Source organism: Rhinolophus sinicus, linkage group LG10, assembly GCF_036562045.2.
Source record: "Rhinolophus sinicus isolate RSC01 linkage group LG10, ASM3656204v1, whole genome shotgun sequence".
NCBI lineage: Eukaryota > Metazoa > Chordata > Mammalia > Chiroptera > Rhinolophidae > Rhinolophus > Rhinolophus sinicus.
In genome coordinates, this window is record NC_133759.1 from 26,866,524 (window position 1) to 26,885,582 (window position 19,059).

Sequence of the window (19,059 nt, forward strand, 5' to 3'; positions counted from 1 at the left end):
AATCCTAACCAGGCTCCTCCAGAACATGCACAACTGTCAGGACTAAGCAGTTAGGCCAGTTCACTGCCAATAACACATACATTAAATGTTGAGATCAAAAAAAGAAAAGAAATGAATATATTTTCAGAACTTGTTTGCTAACACTGGTACTTCAAACAAGCTGTTCATTAAACCCAGTACAAGTACACTTATATTGTAGATTTAGTACATGCTTCATTGTGTACATTTCTAGCTAGAGTTGTCAAGCCAAGTCTAAAAAAAATTAATAGATTCTATGTTGGATCATTCACCAGGTCTTCTATTCAATTTATCATAATAGATTTTTTCTTTTTAAAGGGGAAAATTGCTTTCTTAACAAATTTCATTTACATGAAAGAATTGAATTGAATCTTTAAAATTTTTGTAGCTCAAAAAATTCTCAAAATTGAACAATCTGTTTAACATAAATTGTATTAAAAAGGAAATTTTATATTCTCTCTTTCTCAGAAAAAAAGAGTAAATGAGAGGGGGAAAGGAATAAAGAGAGGAAAAGAAGGGAGGAAGAGAGAAGAAAAGATGAAAGACAGAGACAGAGAGACAGAAAGAGAAGAGGAAATATTCAAACTTGGAGAACTTTTATAGCAGAACTTTAAGATTATTTTAGTCAGGGCTTTTTCATTTTACAGAGAAAAAAGATGAAGCTCTGGAAGACTAAATGGTATATCAAATCAGCTAGTGTAACACAGTGGGAGAGCCAAAGGAAGGAAGCTTTATTTTTAGCTGAGTGTTCTGCAGTCCCAGGAAACAAAGATACATTTTTGTTATTCTAGCACTTTTGTTATTTTATCTACCACATAATTACTCCCTACCCAATTTGTATCTTCATCTTTTGTAAGTCATTGGAAACACTGTGAATTTTGCCATTATTCAGTAAAATTTGCCATGTAACTATAGAACACACAATCTGATTAGAATGAACAAAAAAACCTATCACTTCATTTTAGCAACATTGAAAAAGTCTTCTCTGGCAATACAATGGAGCAAAGACAAACTTTTCAACAAATAGTGCTGAAACAAGTAGACTTCCACATGCAAAAAAAAGGAAATCAATCTAGATACACTCTTCACAAAAATTAACTCAAAATGGATCACAGACCTAACTGTAAAAAACAAAATTATAAAGCTTCTACAAGCTGGCATAGGTGACCTTAAATATGATGATTGCTTTCTAGATACAACACCAAAGACACAACCGATAAAAGAGTAATTAATAATTGGACTTTATTACAATTGAAATTAAAAACATTTGCTCTGTGAAAGACAATGTCAACAGAATGAGAAGACAAATCACAGACTGAGAGAATATATTTGCAAAAGACACATCTGATAAAGGATGGTTATCCAAAATATACAAAGAACTCTTAAAAATCAACAATACGAAAATGAACAGGCAGATTAAAAAATGAGCCAAAGAACGTAACAGGCACCTCACCAAAGAAGATATACAGGTGGCATATCATCATATTGAAAAAATGTTCCACATCATATGTCAGTAGGGAAACACAAATTAAAACAACAACGAGATACCATTACACACTCATTAGAATGGCCAAAATCCAAAACACTGGCAACACCGAGTGCCGACAAGGATACGGCGCAACAGGAATTCTCATTTATTGATGGTGAGAATGAAAAATACAGCCACTTTGGAAGTCAGTTTGGTGGTTTCTTATAAAACCAAACATAGTGTTACCATACAACTCAACAAATTGTTACTTGGTATTTACCCAAAGGGATTGAAAACTTATGTACACACACACACACACACACACACACACACACACACGAAAACAAAGAGTTTAAATTTCCGTATTTCCCCAGTTTGAGGTATATGTTTTGCATTTATTATTTCTGAAATATGGATTTATCTAAAAATGATCAATATATTTACTATCATAACATTTTACCTCCCCCTTAAATATTATTAAATAAATGACACATACTGCAAACATTGGTACCTTAGAATGGAGAAAACAGTGTAATTAATATTGACAGATAAATGGCCAGTATTCCATGTTATTCTCTTTTTTAATAATAGCTCTCTGGGGAGCAAATGATAGAAAATAATTCAATCTAGCTAATGCTGATAAAAGCATTTATTTGCTCACATAACTGAAAATCTAGGAATTGAGGCATGGCTTGACACAGGGGATTGATTGACTAATGTCTTCAAGGCTTTGTATCTTTCACCATTTCTCCTCTAGTTTGGCTCCCCCACCCCCTATCCCTGGCAGGCTATTTCCAAGGAGCAGGAAAAATGACCATTCATTAGTAGTTCAAAGATTATTTGGTCCTAAGAGTTTTCACCCCAAGGCTGAGAGGGTAACTTTGTGATAAATCTGACAAAGCCTGCAATTGTGATGGATTGGGGTGGAGCCAAAGGGGGTAACTAAACTACACCTTCTTAGGTGACACAGCACAAAGAGAATCCCAGATGGTATGGATTTTCCCACTGGTTAGATTTATACCAGAGCTGAGCCTCAGTAAAATGGATTGTTCTAAAGAATGTTCAGAGTACTGTAAGCATTCCACAGTAAAAGCAGATGTTCCTCACTGATTATGGGTAACAACAAAAAACAAAACAAGTTACCATCTTTAAGCATCTCCAATCCATTCATCCAAAGACATTCTAAATAACACATCTCTTAATTTGGTTTTGTTTCCTTGAACACTAGAACTATGACTGTTCTAGTGTTCTGGTTGTTATATTTTTAAACTCTATGATTTTGCTTATTCTCTATTTCTTGTAAAGGAACCAGAGATCATTAGGTCTAGAGGGAGCATCACTGTCATTCAGTCTTCCATCTGACCTCTGCTGACGTCACAGCGTAACAAAATTCAGAGGGACCAAGACGTCCCCATGATCACAAAGAACAGACGTAGCAGCCAGTGCTCTCGCCACCACACATGCTTGTAAACTTAACAGTGCAAAAATCTTCCTGTAAAATCATTTTAAAACACTTATTTTATCTTAAATTTCCCATAGTTTCAGGGACACACAACTTACCTCTCAGAGACTATAAGATTGCTCAAAAGAAAATGGAAGTCACAGCCGAGTTTTAGCTCCGGGAATCTTTCAGGTTGGCCCATTGATGCATCTCACTTCAACAGTGCTTACTTTGGATAATGGGAAATGGAATTGTTTAAAATTGAGAAGTTCCTTCCATTTCATTTTTAAATATTTTTAAAGAACAACAAATTTTAAAGTGCGACTATCTCTAAACATGAAAATAACTTCTCCAAATAGTCCTTCTAAAAAATTTTCAAGCTGCAAAGACACTTACTTTATGCCTTATAGACTTGACCCTAACACCTTAAGAAGTGTTACTGCTTTCAGTTGACTTGAGGGTATAAAAAGCAATTCCTCACACTTTATCAGCTTTGACAATAGGCACTTAAGGGCTTGAGTGATCCAAAATAGATTAATGAGGCACTAAAGTACTGTAATGAATAATAGAGCATTTTAAATTTTATTTTGTTTTTTAAATCATTTAACTGCAATCCATTTAACAGCTGAAACACCTCCCTTCTAAACATATTAAAAGGCATATTACATTGAAGTTTTATTAATTTATTATGTTTCATTTGTCATTTACTCATTTCATTATTCACTGAATTGAGATTAACCCTAAAAACAACATAGAATAAATCATTTTATTGGGCACTATGTGCAACAAAATTACTTTTCATCGGGTTAACCACGGAATTTGGAATCTATAAGCAAGAATAGTTATCATTTCAAGAAGCATAGGATGACAGGGGTCCACTCAATAATTTTGATTCTGTCTCCCATAGAGTTTTTTGAATAATCAAAGATGGTTTGAGGGCATTCTACATGTTCCCTTTTTGTTATCTCAGTCATCCATTAGTAACATTTCCCTTCCCGCTCTCATTTCCTATTTTAAAACACACCCCTAACCTCTCCTCACTGATCAAAATAAGAAAGATCTTAATGAACTGAGTCACCCCTCATGACACATATGCTCCCAGCTAGACTAATGAGCAGTCACAGTGAAATTACAAGCATCAACACCCATTGTAAGAAATTTGTTAATAATATCTGACACATTAGGGGGGAACATCTTCCTTTACCCATGAAATGATGCTTTGGCCAGTCATCATGGGGAGGCTGCTCTGCTCTTGAAAGTCTTCTTTAAAAATTGTTTCCTTCTTAGCAGGTTAGGATTTCACCTGTGAAATTTAGCCAGAAACTCCTCCACTTGGGTTCACAGAACCAAGGCTTTTTGAGAAAGCTTGTTTCCTTGTCTACTCAACTTCCTTGACCATTTTAAACCACCATCCTCCAAGGCAACTGAAAAGAAAGGACTTTCTGCACTGACTGGCTTAGCACCCTGCAATCTCAGGACTGGGTCGATGCATGTAACCCTGTCTGAGGCTTCAGCACAGCCCCAGCAGTCGGTAAATTCCAGATCACTTTTGCTGCTGAACTATTTATAAACTTAACACTACAATTCTTCAGTCACAGTGCTGGGGTCTCAGTTCCCGGTGCCTGCCTTCCTCCTTTATCTTACATAGTCCCATACATTATTTTTCAATAAAGATTTGTCACATGACTAGATTAATTAATCCCAATGTCCTAGGTACCCCATACTTACAGTGTCCCTGCTCTAAGCCCTGTTCCCTCAGAAACTGGAGTCTCTATTGCCCGTGTCTGTTTCTGACACCTGGTATTTGACTGTCCTCAGGCACCATCTGGACCACTCCTATTCCTTGAAGCTCCGAGCATTTCTGTCCTGTCTTGAACTGATACTACTCACCCCGGAATTCTATTTGGATTTTTGAGAATTCTTTTCATGTCTTTTAAGATCTCTCCTCCTCAATTAAATCTCATAATTTGGAATGCAACTTCTGGTACATTTTTCATGAGACCATTTCCTAGAATGACTAACTCTGAGCTATAAAGTCATGTTCAAACCTTTGGATTCTTCTCTACTAGGTCTGTTTAGTTAGTCCCTGCCCTGCAATCTCCCAGTGCACACTGTCATTGTCCAGTGTCTGATTCGGGCAGGTAGTTCTTTTCTCTTTTTATGTAGAAGGATCAAACAGATTCCAAATACATTGGTTTCCACAATCACCCCTAGAAATACATTTTAGTGAATCCGGTATTATAAAACACTCAGGTTTAGGGGGGAACCCTTCTAGATCACACCAATATTCTGCTGCCTCATCTCCTGTGTCGGGCTGTTGAGTGTCTTCAGAGAAAAATTACAAAATATTTATAGAGTAACTTTTATGTTCCAGGTTCTCTGGTAGATTTGGAAGGTACAGTGGTGAACAAGACAGCTGAGGGTCCAACCCTCACAGCATGCTTAGCTGGCTCATTTTTCACAGATTAGTGTCACTACAAATTCCCAGTTTCCAAGATGATGGGTTTTCAGCTCTATCCAACAATCCTGCATGTTTCTAGGCATCTCCTTCCCCTATTCCCCAGTGTGGCTCTTTCAAAACACCTCCAGTCTCCACCACCATCCTTACTCTCAGGCCACCGCATTATCTCCTACGTCATAGAAAAAAGAGGAATCATCACTCAGGAATGTATTCACATATTATCTCCCTCTTCAATTCAAAATATACACCCAACATGGCTACTTCCCTCCTTTCAGGGTAGAAGAGGTATCTTTCCTTGTCTCTGAGATATACCTGATAACCCTCACTGGCTTCCTTAGATATCATCACTCATCAATTGTCCTCACCTCCCTTTCCTATGTTCTCAGCCATTACCATTCTATAGAGTCCTTCCTGTTTAAACAGGCTGAAGTAGTTCTCAGTTAAAACTCTCTTTTGACCTCCCCTGCCATTTCTTTCCTTTTCCCTTCTTTTCCAAGTCAAGCCTTTTGAAAAACTGTTCTTCACCCCTGGTTTCCACATGTGCATCTGCTACTCAACCCCTCCTCTGCCAGCTGGCTCGCATAATTCATCTGGCCCAACACGTCTCGATTGACTCTAGTCTCACAAAAGTAATAGGACAATTGTGCTGATGAACATAGTACTTTCCCGTTCTTATCTTGCTGGGCTTCTCTGATGCATTTGACTCCCCTGATTTCTCCATCACAATTGGAACATTCTTTTTCCTGAATTCCATGATCCTCCTTCCACTCTGGTTGTTTCCCACCTGGTTGGCTATTTTAAGTTAATAACAGATTAATGTTGTAAAGATCAACATTATTACTACCCCCACACATTTTATGTTTTTGATGTCACATTTTACATATTTTTATCTTGTGTATTCCTTAACTAATTATTGCAGTCATAGTTATTTTAACTATTTTTGTCTTTTAACTTCCATACTAGCTTTATGTGTTTAATCCACTATCTTTACTTTATATATACCTTTCCAGTGAGATTTATTCTTTCATATGTGTTCTTATTACTAATTAGCACCCTTTATTGTCTGCTTAAAGAAGTCCTTTTAACATTTCTTGTAAGGCCACTTTAGTAGTGATAAACTCCTTTAGCTTTTACTTGTCTGGGAAACGTCGTCTCCTTCACTTCTGAATGGTAACTTTGCCAGGTAGAGTATTCTTCGCTGGCAATTTTTTCTTTCAATGCATTAAATATATTGTGCCACTCCCTTTTGGCCTATAAAATTTCTACTGAAACAACCAAAATGCCCATCAATAGATGAGTGGATAAAGACAATGTGGTACATTTACACAATGGAGTATTACTCAGCCATAAAAAGAATGAAATCTTACCATTTGCAACAACATGGATGGACTTTGAGAATATTATACTAAGTGAAATAAGTCAGACTGAGAAAGACACATACCATACGATCTCACTTATATGTTGAATCTAAAGAACAGAATAAATGAGCAAACAAAACAGAAATAGACTCAGAGACATAGAAAAAAAAACTGTTGGTTGCCTGATGGGACGGGGAAGAGAGAGGGAGAAGGTGAAGGGAATAGAAAGTGCAAATTAGTAGACACAATATAGTCATGGGGATATGACATACTGTATGGGGAATATAATCAACAGTGTTGTAAAGATTATGTAAGGTGCCAGATGGGCACTGGACTTATCAAGGGGATCACATCATAGCCTGACCAATATACTGTACAACTGAAGCTGAAGCAGAATAATAATATTGTATGTCAACTATAATTATATATATATATGTATGTATATATATATATGTGTGTGTGTGTATATATATATATATATATATATATATATGGTCACGGGAGGCGGAGTACAGCATAAGGAAGATAGTCAATGGTGTTGTAACAACTATATAAGATGTCAGAGGCGTAGTAGCTTGAGGGAGGGAGGTTATCACTTTGTGAGGGGTGTAAATATCTAACTATTATGTTGCTTTGTATACCTGAAACCAATTTAAAAAATTCTGCTGAAAAATTTGCATATGTCCCTTGTATATAACTAGTTTTTTTCTCTTACTGCTTTTAATATTCTAAGTATTTAACTTTTTTTTATTCCTTTATTTATTTATTTATTTATTTATATTATTTTATTTTTTTAAGGAGGGCGCAGCTCACAGTGGTCCACGTGGGGATTGAACCGGCAATCTTGATGTCATTAGCAACATGCTCTAACCAACTGAGCTAACTGGCCACCCCCTAACTTTCAACATTTTAATTATAATGTGCTTTGGTGTGGCTTTCTTTGGGCTCCAAAGATTCTTTCACACAATATGAAAGATTATCACTTTCCAATATTTTTTATGATAAATTTTACTACTTTTATAATCAGAGGAAAAGTTTTATTAAAAAAGAAAAAACAAAAAGGTCTATCCTCAAAATAAATATTTGCCACTACTGAATCTATTCAAAAGGTAATTACACACAAGCACACATACATTCAATTGTAAAAATGATTTGAGCAACACTAACATGAACATGGAATCTTCCAAGGAGATTATTCTGAAAATGACTTTTTATATAAGATTTGGGGATATATGGTGATGATTGATTTAATAAATATTTGGGCATTTTTAAAATAAAATCAGCCAAGATTTTAGAAAATGTCCACTAAAGTCAGAGCCATATAAGTGTACTGGCAACATTTTAACAGTCATAAGACCTCATACAGATTCAGGAATAAGCTCTGCTTGAAGAATAGGCCTTGCCCTGGTCAGATTTAGACATAATTGAACATAGAAAAAGAATGAAGGAATTCAAATTCCATTCACTTTTACACACTATTATCACACTTCATGCTAATAATTTTATAAATGGAGAGGGGGGAATAAACAAAAAGTAAAAGTGGAGTAGGAAATGCATTTGACTCCACAATATTTGGCAAGGTGATTGCCCATAAACATCCATTGCGGTTTTTAATTCTGCCCATAACTGGGCTGTCCAGATATTTCTCCTGGAACTGTGTGACAACAATTTATCTACTGTCACTTTTCTAGAAGTGCATTTGTTGCTACTGCAGTGTCATATATTTGAATATAGCTTGATTTATATTTTCTTCTTGTGTTGAAGACAGTTGAATAAGGCTTCAAATAAGCATATTACAAAACCCTTTAGGGAGTAGATTTTTCTTAAACAGCATTTGGCCTTTACCTAAAATTGCAATCAGTCACACCAAGAAAAGTGCATCTATATGTTAAGTGTAATTTTCCATTATTAAATTGCAATTTCCCATTATTTTATCTTGATGTACCTTTAAGAATCTAAAACAAAGAAGATTTATAACTTTCCCTGGGAAAATGTGCCATCTGCTTTGTTTCATATATCAATTTTCCCCTTAAAATGTTTAACCGTGTATAGATTAAGAATTTTTTAGTGATTCTTACTTAAAATTACCCAAAAATCCTGTTAAAAAATACAAGTTTAATAGCCATAAAATAATATATAGCTTGCTAATTAGATTCCATATATAGTACTAAAAAATTACCATATCGAGACAAAACCAGAAATAACTAGCAGCATGTTTTTCATACAATCTAAAAAGTTCAACAGAGCAAATGTACTAGGAAAGGCAGGGGGAGGGGAATTCCTTGGAAGTAATTACAACAATTAGATAGCTTTTCTATTATTCAGTGGAGCCAGTGACATTCAAAATTAAAGTATTTTACCATAATTATTGATCATGTCTGTGTTTTACAGAACATGGGAATAAACAGGCATTATTTTTAAAGAAATGGGCTTGATTACACTGAGGTAAACATATAGAATGATATTGTTAACAGAAGCTGTCTAAAAATTATTGCTGGAATGTCTGGAATCTAATTAAAACTCCAGGAAACGTGGCAAAGCTAGGAAACTAAAGAAAAAAATACATAATTCTATCTTTTGGCTAGCTTCCAATGCCAACTACTTTGTGCAAGATTGAGATACATACAAGATAGAATGGTTAACACCCTGTTAAAATTCATCCCGCTTTTTCACTCTGTTACCTCCATCCCTCCCAAAGGCAAATCCGATTGCATAAGAAGGTAGCCTGCCCAGGTTCTTAAGAGTTGCCCTGTAAGACACATTTTCTGTGTACTCTGTTTGCCCTGGCTCATCCTTTCACCACCCCTGCACATACCCTTGGTCAACCTCTTTTTACCAAATAACACAAGAAGCTGAAAGACCCAAATACAAATATATGTGGCATACTTACCTCTGTTTTTTATTTTCCACGGTCTGATTTTTATTTTCTCTCTAATTTTCTACACTTCTTTCGGTTTCTGACTTTCTGCACTCAAAAAGTATCACTTTTATCTTGGACAGCTGAAATGTCTGCACCATTTGTTGGTTTCTTAATAAATTATTCTGGAACTTTTTTAAATAGTTTATCATTCAAGGATGAACTTGTAGAGTTACTTCTGTTGTGAACTATTAGTTCTATAGATTGGGATGTTAAACTTCGTGACTACATTGCCTGAGCCTAGTTCATAGATTCAAGTTCTCATCAAACAGAGAACTGGACAGTGGTCTTTTGTTGTGTGAGTGACAGTCTCTCTAAGCAGTGATCTGAGAACTCTGCTTGTCCCCACATTTCAACATATATTCCAAACAAAATAAAAATCAAAGACAAAATTGATCAGTTGATCAGTTGATCAACTGAGAACCCACCAATCCTTTTCACTCTCTCAACCCCCTCATGTTCTCACTTCTCCCCTTACTTACCTTAAATTACACTGCCAATCTCTATAATCCCTCCTTAGTCTTTTTGTTTTATTTTATTGCCTGGCAAACTCCCAACCTTGATTAAATGCACTAATGCTTCAACTGTCTGGTGCACCTGAAAGTTGACAGAGAAAATCACTCAACCAGACTGAACAGGCCCGACTTAAATTCCTTCCCACTAATCCTAGAAGGCCCTTCATGGAGTCCACTAATAATACCTCATATCCATAGTTCATCCACTCTTCTACTTTCCTAATCAACCACTTCATGCCTCTTGTGCTTTCTTCAAATTACACCACCTCCTGCCTGGTCCTCATTCTTAGCTGAATTTAAAAAAAATAAAAGGAATTAGAAGAGAACTTCCACGAACTGCTCCCACACTGACCAATATGTGTGTCCATGAATACTGCCTTCCCCAGAGGAATTGGCCAACTCCTATCGATGGCCAAACCCAACCCCTGTATACTACATTCACTCCCCACAAGATAATTTTTCTCCAGCAATTCTTCCCTCTCTTTCTTGAATCTATTTTTCTTTCTACTTGGTTATTTCTACCAGCACACAACTTGCTATATCTCCCATCTTCACATTTTTCTCCTACCCTAAAAAATATAATCTGTGCTCATATTCTTCTCTTGCTACCTTATTTCTCTTGTCTCTTTAAGCAAAACACCTAGAAATGCTTGTCTATACTTGGTGTGTCCAAGTTCTCTCCTCTCATTCTCTTTTAGAGCATTCTGATCCCGCCACTGCCCCAGTCACTCCACCAAAATTTATCTTCGACCTCCACATTGATAAATACAAAAAATAACTTTCTTTCATCTTCTTATTTGAACCATAAACAGCATTGCACACTGTCTATCCCTCCTTTTTTCTTGAAAACCTTTCTTCATTTGACCTAGAAAAGCATCACATTCGCTGGTTCTCCTCCTATATCCCAGGAGTGCAAGGATAGGTCAATAAGGGCATCCCATTCTATTATTTGTTATTTGTGTTATGTTCTATTATCTTGAACATTATAAGCAAGTCAATAAAACAGGAAATAAGAAGATACTCAAAAGGAGAAAGCAAAATTATTGCAATAGAAGGTTATCTACCTAAATGTTTTAATTATCTAGAATTAACTTTAACACAAAATGCACAGTTCCTAAATGAAGAGAATTATAAAATGTTAGTGAGAGCATGAAAGATGATTTGACAAAATCAGAAGACATAATGGCAGAAACCTAAAACGGGAAGTGAATAGCTTATGGCAAGGTTAGAGACTGCTTCTGAAGTTCTTAGTTACCAGAATAGATACCATGGTACTGGGTTAGAAACCTCGGTATCATAGAGATGTCAATTTTAGACTAATCCGCATGTTTAATAAAATTCCAATTAAAATCTCAATAAGAGGTTTCCTACACAGTGTTAAAGTCGTCAAGTTTACCACAAAGCTGTGACAAGCAAGACAAGAGAAGATCAGTAGAAAAATGGGAAATCCAAATAAAGTCTGAAGTTTAGTTAACAATTTTGTGCCAATGTTAATTTCTTAGTTTCCATAAGTGTACTCTGGTTATGAAAGATGTCAACATTAAGGGAAGCTGAGTGAAGGACATCAGGGAACTCTGTATTATCTTTGCAAATCTTCTGTAAATCTAAACTTATTTCAAAATAAAAAGTATAAATCAATAAATTAAATAAATAGAGAAGTTCCCAAAAAGATATCAAAACATATAGTAAAGCTACAATAATCTAAAAAATAGGCATAAAATAGTTATAGATGAAGCAATTAAACAGAATAAAACAAATGAATTCAATATCATAACCAATGAAGAAGGGTCACTCAACAAATGGTGCTAAATCAGTAAGTTAATTATGGGTGATGGGAAATGAAGTTTAGGTGCCTAAACCCACAAAGTGAAATAAATTCTAACAGGAGTGTACAATTCAATATGCAAAATAGATCATTCTTCTTCCAAAACCAAACAAGAATGTAAGTAAATACCTATCTTATCACAGGATGGAAGAGTAATTTCTAAGCATAAAAACCATGGAACAAACTATAAAGAACAAAAAAAATTTTTTTGAAGAAAAATTTAGAACTTCAGCTTAAAAACTCCAAAATAATTGAAAGATTAAAAGAGATTTCTGCAAAGTTACTTGCCGTAAATAGAAGAGTTAAAAGTTAAGACCTTACTTTATTAATCAAGATACAAGAATCAATAAGAAAGCATTAATATTCTAATATGAACCAAGGCAAAGATCATGAACAAACAATCCCAAGAAAAATAAAATTGGCTAACAAATACATTTTTAAATTCAACGTTTCCAGTGGCCAAGAAAAAAGATTAATAAGGTAAGTTTTTTGCCATCATGTTAGCAAATATTCAAACAGTTAATAATATCCAGTGCAGATGACAATATATTGGAACAGACTACACTGCTGGCACCACTGATGAGTGTGCAAATTATACAAGCTTCATGGAAAGAGATTTGGCAAAGTACAAAAATAGCCTTTAAAATGGTCATTTCCTTTGTCCAATATACAGGTGGAGATTTATGTATGTGGCTACTTGTCAAAATGTTGTTAATAATAGCAAAAAAAATAGAAATGATCTATCCATATGCAGAAGCACACACACAGACTAGAAAGAAATACACAAAAAAATTAAGAGTATTTATGGCCAAGTGGTGACATTATGGATAAATTTTACTTTTCTTCCTTTCAGTTCTCTTAATTTTTTAATCTCTCTGGTACAGCTATTATATAATTTTATTTTCTTGATATTTTTCTCTAAAGTTTCTCTAATTTTTCTCATAATTAGGAGAGAAATGCAATTTTTTTACACAGAGGAAACAGTGAATATAATACACAGAGGAATATAAGAAATGTTTAAATGCACCTCGACTTTCAGATATTCAAAATACTTGAATCACAGGATGTAAAGTACAGCACAGGGAATATAGTCAATGGTGCTGTAATAGCTATGTACGGTGTCAGAGGGGTAGTAGACTTGGGGCTTTATCACTTTATGAGGGGTGTAAATGTCGAATCATTGTTGTTTTGTACACCTGGAACTAATAAAAACTACATAAGAAATTTTAATGTTGGCTGATATTTTGATATTTCACAGAAGAAAATAAAACAGACTGCCATATTAAATCTGGGGACATACTAAAACAAGAGAACATGCTGGGCTATTTGGCGTATCCTCATTTCAGGAGTCAACCAATCAATTGTATATAGTCTCTGTCTTTACTTTCAAACTTCCCAGTCATTTTGACCCAAAGCTCTGGTTGAAAAATTATGATCCTGCTTCCAGTCCCTTCATTATTTCCTGAGGCTGCTGGGGTATACAGGCCACTGAGATTGTTCTGGGCATGGCTCTGTCAGATGGCTCTGCCAGTTTCAGAATTACTGGAAAGTCCAACTTACTCCAAGGAGTTCCTAGTTCAGTGTGACTTCTGTCCTTATACACACACTAGACACTTGTACAATCATTCCCCAAACATCAGGGAATTGCTACTGGGTTTTCAGAAATAAGTAACAGTTTTAAACTGTTTTTGGGGGGGTGGGAGGAGGGGACAGTGAGGAAACAAAAGTTTCACAAAACAATACTTAGCTTTACTGTGCAGTAAATACTCTGATATTTTCTATTCTGTTCTATTTCTTTGTTTGTTTATTTTCTTGTAATCCACTAAATTGATTTCATGAGCTTCCAATAGGTCCTGACCCTAAAGGCAAAAAGCATTGAACCAGAAAATACGAAGGATGCTAACTGACAAAAAGAATTGTAAAAAGCAGGCAAATAACAAAATGCTTCTAGTCAAGTATTTAGAAGTGGAGTAAAGACAAATCTATGCAGAATGTTGTATTCATCAGTATTGGTTCCCTTATGCAGAGCTTCTAGAAGTGGAGATTTAAAGAAAGAAAAAAAAAGGTGGTTTTAAGTGCTCGCAGACCTAACATTAAATTATATTGAATATTAGAGTGAGGGAGCTATTCTCCTTTTGGTTTATTTCATTCCCTCTAATATCATGCATACAAAGCCACAACTGTCAATTCTTGCTAGAAATCTTTTTTAAAAGTATCTGTTTTTCTAACTGATCAAATAAGCACATGGAACAATAATGAAAATAATTGCAAATGTTTACATAGCTTTGCTATGTACCAGGCACTGTTCTAAACACTTCTCACATATTTTATTTTACTTTCATTATAATTCTATGAAGTAAATATAATTAATAGCCCCATTCCACAGATTAAAAACTGAGATGGAGAGAAATTAAGTAACCTACTCAAGGTCACAGCTGGTCAGCGGCAAAGTAAGGATTTGAACCCAGGCAAACTAGCCTATGCTCTTTACTATTCTGCCATTAAAAGGGTCCAAAAGTATATATGGTGAAAAGTAAAACTTCGCCTGCTCCACTCCCAGCCATCTATCCACCCTCATCTCCCCACAGAAGACAACCACTGTCGCTAGTTGTTTTGCAAACCCTTCCAAAGATGTTATATACATACAATAAACAAATATATAAAAACCTGTGTGTGGGCCAGCCTGATGGCTCAGGTGGTTGGAGCTCCGTGCTCCTAATGCCAAAGGCTGCCAGTTCGATTCCCACATGGGCCAGTGGGCTCTCAACCACAAGGTTGCCGATTCAACTCCTTGACTCTTACAAAGGATGATGGGCTGTGCCCCCTGCAACTAACAACAGCAACTGGACCTAGAGCTAAACTGCACTTTCCACAACTACGATTGAAAGGACAACAACCTGACTTGGAAAAAATCCTGGAAGTACACACTGTTCCCCAATAAAGTCCTTTTCCCCTTCCCCAATAAAATTGTTAAAAAACAAACAAAAAAACCTGTGTGTATGGGTGCATATTACAAATAAATCTTGTTCACATAACCACTGCATAACACCTTCCACAGAGTTTTAACAGCTGTATTATATTCTATTGTATGGATGTACCATAACTTTTTATTCATCACTATTAATGAGCATTATTCTAATTTTTTGCTATGTTAAACAATGCTTTACTAAATAACCTTGTGCATAGGTTATTTGGCACAGTCATAAACAAACCTTCAGTATTCATTCATAAAAGTGTATTTGCTGGATAACAGGATATGGATTTTTTTTATACTTATATTAACAAAGAGATAATATGCCTCAAAATGAAAGCCCTCAACAAGCCACACTAGTTATCCAGACTTTAGTAACATTTCATTTCTATTGTTTTTACTTTTAAGTAAAGTTACCAAGTATTTATAACTAGTGATACTAGTTTTCCATTTATGAAAATTATATAGACTTCCTTTAGAAAAAAGTGAGCCAATTTCTGACATATTTATTGTATAAATATTAAGGTTGGTACATGAAGGTGGTCCTTGGACCACACATAACAGAGACCCAAAAAAGGGCAAAGGGAAGGGGTGATAATCATTTTAAACATGTCCAGACTCACTTCTGTAGTTTTAATATTTTTAAATATTTTCCTAAGAACAGTGCCTGCACTCTGAATGAGTACCACCTGGTTTGGCAACTTCAGCCTTATTCAAAATGACAGCCCCTCAGATGCCTCTGCAAGGTGATTTCATTCCCACCCACAGATTGTACTGACCTCTAATTCTACGTCTTGCCAACTCGTTTGTTTTCCTCCCCTCAATACCTAGTACAGGGTACTCAGTAAATGTTGACAACCCAGCATGTTTTTTCAAGTTTTCTGCAACTGGCTGCATGACTGAATTCTATCCATACACACATTTCATAGATTTTTACAGACATTGCTGGGCCTATAATCTGTCTGCCACTTTCAGTTTGCCAAAACACTTGAGTTCAACTGTGTTGCTGTATCTAATATTATTTTTGCTTGTTTAAAATGCTCTTAGGGTCCCATATCTTCCCTTTCTCACATAGCTATTCTGAATAATAATCCATCATTCCGCAAAGCATGCCAACCACTTTGGATGTGGTCTTGCCCTGTGGACCCACTGAAGCTCTAGATAAAAAGTTTACTTATGGAAAAATAAAAATACATGCCTGTGCAGTTACTTCCCTTGATTCTTTTATAAAGCATACTCTTTAGTGATTTCAAAAATGTTCAGTGTGAACCTCAAATTGCTTTGGATTTAGAATTTGTTCCCAAGTTATATTCCAGATTCTGTATTCTGTTGCCACATATTTCTATTAAATTATTAGCCGAATCCACTTATAGAAACTTCTGATCTTTGTCCCAGAGACTACTTTTTCAAATCCCAGGTTGAAAGTGTTTAGTTACACAAACCATGCACTGTGAACTTATAACCACACTACTGAGAAGTGGACTTTATTTTTTATGTTCCCACAAGGACTAAAGTTTAAAATTTTGTAAGAGTCCAAGAATCATTCACGTTATTTCAAGTGCAAAATGACACTGCTAATTAAGTTTAATCCACAAGTTATTATTTTTCAACAGCATCGCGATTATTATTCAAATTTTATATTGAATTTCTACATTTTTGCCATTGGACAAAAATAAAATATCGGTGGCATTATTAACCTCAAGGTTAACAATTTCAACCCTCAAGTTCTATAATTATCACAATTTCATTTCAGTGTATCACGTCAGGTCTCCATTTTATTCCATATCTCTTAATGCAATCTAAGTGTATGTCAATCTTTTCTTTACAATCACTCTACAAATAAATAGAAGTGTCCTTTCAAGAATTCTTCAAATCCTTTTAAATGTTATTTTAAATACCAGGACACTTATCAGGCTTTCTTTTCCCTGCTAAATAATACATATCCCTCTGATAGTGTGTGCCAATAGTTTGTCAGTTCTTTACCTTGCTGACATATATTATTTCCTATTATTTCTCACTGAGTGTTTATTGAAGGAATTAATCAAGACCAACCAACTGTACTTCTCAGAATGGATCTGGACAGGCAAAGGCGTTCATTTAGTAACAGTACTTGTAGGCACCACTTACTGAGGACTCATTACGTGTCTGGTGCTGTTGTAAACATAGGAACAAACTATTTTCTATAATCGTGCAATGACCGCATGATGTAAATAATATTGTCTCCAGCTGTGGCTAAGGAAACTGAGGGTTGGAAAAGTGAAATATTTTCCTAATGGCACATACCTCATATCAAATAGAGCTGGTATTCAAGCCCAGAGCTGTAGGCCAAACCCTTAAATGCCATTCTTATTCACTGCCATGCTAATTAAGTTGGATCTTGTGTGTTTCATTTATATTTGGTCTTATAGGAGGTGAGGGGGAAAAAAATTATTGCAAGCTCACATGTCGCAAATTTAAATCAATCAGTAAATTGCAGGTAGACATTATTTAGACGGATATAATTGCTTCTGAAGAGCAATTTACCCCTTAATACTGAAAATAACTAAAATATATCTTACTAACAGCTGGCCAGTATCTTCTACTTTCATCCTAAGTGAATTTAGTCTTCTTCACTTGATTCCATTGCTTCCTGATTCATTTTCAATTTTGTGCTTCACTGTGACCTCTATATTCTTTTCTTTTTGCACTAACTCAACAGCAGGCATTCATAGAGAAGTAATGCAGAATTTTATTCCATATGGAGATAGATTTTCACATGTTTTATGACTGTGTGTCTGCCTTTCTCTATGTGCACACACCCATATTAGCTGTATATAAAATTCTGTTTAGGAAACCAAAAAAAGATTAGTTTACCCAGAACCACATCCTCTACAATTTAAAGGCTTTTAGATACCATTTTATATTTGCAGAGTATCTTAATTGCTTTGAGTGGCTTTTCAAAACAAGATATTACAGCACAGGGTGATTGTTTTTTTCTTTTTACCAAGGAGCACCTGGAGTTAGAGGCAGAATTGGCACTGAAACTGTGCTATTAAATCACAGCTCCCCCATCTGTTCTTTAATCCACCAGCAGCATAGACTTGCAAAAGTTTAAATACACAGGAGAACCAGGTATTTATCAATGGGGCAAATCTCTCACTTATCTTTCCTCTTTGAATATGGCACATTATCACTGATGTATTGTACTGCTGGTCATATAAAAACATATGTAGTTAAAATACAACTTCATTAATTTTAGGAAAAACCTGGAAGTGAAATGCAGAGTAGAATATTATGCTAGAACAATACGTTGATATGGACAGCTTTTATTCAAATGCATTTCAGTATTTGGTCTGCAGTATGTAAAAGGAGTATAATAAATAAAGACTGACAAAGACTTTTTTTTCAAATTTCTTATATAGATGTCATTAAAATGTAGCAGGTGTTAGCACAATTGGCTTATTACGTTTTTCTTTGAATTATTTGCTAACACTTAACTATCAAAGAGTTTACATTAAAACCCAGATTTCCAGCATCTTTCTAATCCTAAAATCTGGTTACAATGTGCACCACCCCACGTGCTGAGTAACTGTTGTCAGACAGAGCCATGTCCCTTCAGTTCACTGTCTCCACACCTGTTTCCCTAATCTACGTTACCTGACTGATTTGTGTCAAAGATGGAGTTTGTGGTTTTGGAAGAACTTAATGGGCTCTAAAAGGTGTCACAGAAATGTGATTCAACACAGTGAAATATGGTGAATCTGATGACAGATGGACTCATTACAAAATCTCAATAAAATCCGTTATGCCCAGACCACTAGATGGATCTAAACACATCATAATCCATGAAAGTCCTATAAGGACAAGATTTGCCCAACCCAAGTATTTTCCCCTTTAAAAATATCAAAACAAGACAACTTAAGAAATCATAAAGAATTTAGCTATTTAGCATGTCACTAAATACTACTTGTTTTTCTAATAAGGCCTTGTCGTGCGGGAGACCCTGCTCGCTCCCCACATAAGAACGCAGGATATGGTGAGGCCAAAAAGGAACACCCACGGAGCCATAGGTAGGGGAGTCATACCATTATGGTCTCACTGGAGGC